Here is a 4,709-nt window from a genome sequence, read left to right as displayed (position 1 = left end):
TTTTTTTTTTTTTTTTTTTTTTTTTTTTTTTGGTACCGGGGATTGAACTTTGGTCCTTGCGCTTGTGAGGCAGGCCACCAAACCACTGAGCTAAAATCCACGGCCCAGTTGATGTTTTTTTTGAGGCAGGGTTTCACTATGTAGCCCAGGCAGGCCTGGAACTCAAGGTGATCCTCCTGCCTCAGCCCCCTGAGTGCTAGAAAACAGAACTCTCCACTCCAGCCCCCTCCAGCCACCCCATCCCATGAATTCACGGGGAAAACTGAGGAGCACGTGATCAGTCACAGCCCAGGGTGCAGATGAGGGGCTGAGGGAGGCCTGATCACATAACAGGAGAGCCCCCCGCCCATACATGGTACCACAGTCATCTGCCCCAGCAGCTTTTTAAAATATTTATGTATCTGTGTACGTAAGTTGTGCAGGACCAGATCTTGAACCCAAGGCCTTTGCACTGGGCTACATCCCTGGCTTACTTTTAGTTTTTAGTGCTCAGCTTGAACTCGTGGCTTGTGTGTGGGGAAGTGTTCCACCACTATGCTACATCCCAGCCTTACAGCAACTTTTTATCACTGCTTTTCTAGAAGTAGGTAGTTGAAGGTACAAAGTTAGGGGAGAGAGAAAGAAAGAAAAAGGAAGGGAGGGAGAGAGGGAGGGAGGGAAGGGAGGGAAAGAAGGGTGGGCGGGCAAGGTATGGCAGCACATGACTGTGATTCCAGCATTTGTGAGGCTGAGGCAGGATCACCGTGAGTTCAAGACCATCCTGTTCTACATATTAAGTTCACGGCCAGCCTGAACTACACAGCAAGATCTTACCTCAAAAATCAAAACAAAACAAGGAAGAAACTAGCAGCAAAGGTCCACTGTTTCAGCAATGTCCTTTAGAGAGAAGGGACAGTTGTCACACTCATGTCAAACAATGTTCAAAACTGGGCCAGCAGATCTGAAACTGTTTGAAAGGCGCAAGTGGAGAGGGAAGGGCCAAGGTCTCCTCTCTTTGACCACCCAGGGCTGACTGAGGCCACAGGGCACAGTCCCAGCCCAGTGGGTTTGGCAGAGGAGACGTGGGGCCTCCCTGGGGCCTGTACCTCCTGTGTCAACACCACCAGTGTCACCGTGTTCCTCGCTCAGTGTCCCAGGCCCACACCTGTGTAGCAGCTGCGGCTTTACTCCAGTGGGGACCCAGGGCTGGGGCCAGAGTGTTCCGGGGACATTGGGAACGCCCTGGCAGCCTGTCCTCGGCTGCATAGTGCGTGGAGCCAGGGGCCTGACGGGTCTCTGAGGCATAGCCCTGGCATGGGCTGGGGACAGAGGTGGGCTTGGCCAGGCAGGGGCCTCCTGCAGAGATGAAGGGGCCCCCAGAAAGCCAGGTAGGAAGTGGGAGGTGCAAGGCAGTGTGGCGTAGCCAGGTCCTTTAAGAGGATCCCAGGCTGTGGAAGACTAGGAAGTAAATGTTGAAAGAGGAAAAGCAGAGCCCAGCTGTGGCCGCCCTGGTGGCCATATCCTATGAGGGGTCTCAGTGGAAACCTGGCCCAGGTTGGTTTTTGGGGTTATATTTTTTGGTACCGGAGATCGAACTTGGGCCCTTGCGCTTGCAAGGCAGGTGGCAGAACCACTAAGCCAAAAAAAATCCCAGGCCCTTCTATTTTCTTTTTGAAACAAGGTCTCACTATGTAGCTCAGAATAGCCTCAAATGTGCAGCAATTCTCCTGCCTCAGCCTCTCAAATGCTGGGATCATAGGCCTGTGTTCTTGCTCCTGTCACTGACTGGAGAGGTCCCCTGGCTCTGCGGTCACCCCATGGCAAAGGTGGCTCAGTCAGGAGCAGGGCTGGAGAGAGGCTTGTCCAGCTCTACAGGGATGAAACCCCTGGCCTTTTCCTGGGGGCTGAGCAGGTGTCCAGCAGGCGACCTTCTGACCACATGCCATCTTCAGAGCTGCCGCCATCGCTGCTTTCTGAACATGTGTCCCAAGCCAGTTGTGGGCCTCCACGCCTGTGACCCCAGCGCTCTGGGAGGTTGAAGCAGGAGGATCACGAGCTTGAGCCCAGCCTGGGTAACTTAGCAATTTAGTGAGACCATCCAAATAAAATGTAAACAGGGGCCTGGGGAGGTAGCTCAGTGCAGAGGCCCTGGGTTCAATTCTCAATACCACAGAAAAAAATAAAAAAGTGTCCTCAAGGAGGCGAAGCTTGAGGAGCAGATCCAAAGGCAGTTACTTCACCTTCCCTGCCTGCTGTCACCACCTGAGGCTCTTACCACTGTGTCCTTATCCCCTAAGTATCCTTAAATCCACTCCTCAGGGGGATTGGAGTCAGGGGGCTTCCTCGTTGGTCACCTCGTAATAATGAATTCTCTTGTGCAAGATTCATTGCTCCAGGGATCGGCTGACTGTGAGACAGACACAGCAGGCCTCGTGGAGTGACAGGTCCACCTGTGTCCCCACTGTGCCCTGGCCATAAGCGGTTCAGCAGAGCAGCTCCCTGCCCTACCTCCTGAGGTCTGAGGGACAATGGGGGGACGATCTCATGGAGACTGCTCAGAACACTGCTCAGAGGTCTCACTTGGCAGTGGCATCCACAAGGAGGCAGCCAGGAGCTCTGGGAGGCGTGCAGGGACTCGGACTCGGGCCAGTGAACCACTACTGCTCTGAGCTATGGTGGTGGCCCCTGACTCAAGAACCCTCCTGGGCACCAGCACCCAGATCCTGCGGCAGGACACAGCTATGTGCAGGAAGCAGCAGCAGGCGACCTGGCCGGCAGGGCATTGGGGACAGCTGACAGCATTGGGGGCCCAGGGGGTGCACGAGGCTGCGGGTCGCAAAGGCTGACCCTGAGGGCAACTCCACAGGGCACCAAGAGGACTAGGCGGGCTGTGGTCTGGAGCCTAGGGAAAGAGCTTGGCCCACACAGTGCCAGAGCACAGACCCAACACTCTCAGAACAGACAAAGCTGTTGCCTCTGGCCCTGCTATGGAGGTCCCAGGGATTCTTCTGTGGGATGGGACCCAGGACTCAGTGCCAGGAACAGGCTACTTACTGTGTGCAGGGCAGCCCAGAGATGGAGTTGCAGAAACCAGGGCTGTTTAGTAAGGCATCACAGGGACTCCCTCCCCAGGTCCTCACAGCCCATCCAGCTACTTCTGGAAGCTGAAGACCTGGATGATTCAGAACGCAAAGGCTTTTAGCCTAAAGCAGCCACCTGCCACACCCAGGTGTCCCACCCATCCATTCCCAAATATGTACACTGGGTATGGTGGCACTAGCCTGCAATCCCAGTACTCGGGAGGCTGAGGCAAGAGGGTCAACTGCAAATTCAAGGGCAAGCTGGTCTACATAATTTCAAACCCAGCCTGGAATACACAGTCAGAACTTATCTCAAAAACAAACGAGCAGGACCAGGGATTTAACTCAGTGGTGCCTCACAAGCACAAGGTCCTGAGTTCGATCCCCAGTACCTAAAAACCACAAACACAAAAAGTGAAGTACCTGACAAAGTAGAGGGGAAAGTAGTGGGGTGGCACAGCGCATGTGTAGGGGCCTGGATTTCCTCCCCAGCACAGCCAGCACAAAAAGTACTGACAAATGGCACTGAGTGGACGGACAGAGGGGTTGTGGCCTCCGGCTCTGTTCCCATACCAGCTACAGGAAGCTGCCTGTCCCGCTGGCCAGGGCCTTCCATGGTAACAGAGCCCCAGGGCCCGGGGACAGCGGAGGCGGCAATAAAATTAGAGTGGGAGTGAATTACAGAGGGGAGCAGGAGGGCCAGACCTCTCATTAGCCCAACTGGCAAGGTCAAAGGCTGGGGTGGGCACGGGCCTGGTCCTGCACTGTCGCCACTTTGCAGCTGGCTCTCCTCAGCTATGAAGCGAGGCTCAGGAGACCCCCAGCTCAGGGTGCTAGGCAGGTAAGAGTGGGACCAGGACTCTCAGGTGCAGTTTGGACTGAAAATGCCCCCCACACTCATACTAATGCTAAGGGGGGCAGCTGCCCGGCTTTCGGGAAGACTGGACAAGGGCTCTACTCCATCGAGTGGGTTAATCCACTGATGAGACCATAATTGATGGCCTCACCGGAGGGACAGGACCAGAGAGGGGGGCCCTTCCCCCCTGCTTCCAGGCCACCACCCCACACTACCATCATGAGGTCTTCACCTTCACCTCAGGCTTGAGACAGTAAAGTCAAAGTCGATCTTTCCTCCTCCCTGCAGGTTGCCTTCTGGAGCTTTGTCACAGCAATGGGGAGCAAACAACCCAAAACATGGGCTGTACCAGGAACCACTAAGATCAGGATCAGGGAGAGGCGACAGGGACCCCCAAGGCAAGAGAGAGCCTGGTTTTCTCTCGAACTGAGGAACCCTGGCTGGAGTGGAAAGGGGTAGGGGACAGCAGAGGAAAGTGCCAGAGGGCGGGGACCCAAGCTATATCCCTACTGGATGCACCAAACAAACACTTCATCTGCTTGGGGCCGTCCCTGTGGGTCAGAAGCCTGGACAGTAGGGCTGGGCTGGGAGATCAGTGGTAGCATCTATCTAGCATGCATGGGGCCCTGGGTTCAAATCCCAGCACCAAGAAAAAAAAAAAAATCCAGAGTTGTCTCAATGCTGGCTTCAGCTTCGAAGATGTGTTTCTATGCCACACTTGGGGATGGGGTGGTAGAGCACATGCTTAGCATGGTGGAGGCCCCGGGTTCCACTCTGGGAACGCAAAGCAAATT

Source organism: Fukomys damarensis, unplaced genomic scaffold, assembly GCF_012274545.1.
Source record: "Fukomys damarensis isolate Sample0158 unplaced genomic scaffold, DMR_v1.0_HiC HiC_scaffold_7, whole genome shotgun sequence".
Classification (NCBI taxonomy): Eukaryota; Metazoa; Chordata; class Mammalia; order Rodentia; family Bathyergidae; genus Fukomys; species Fukomys damarensis.
This window is presented reverse-complemented; position numbering follows the sequence as displayed.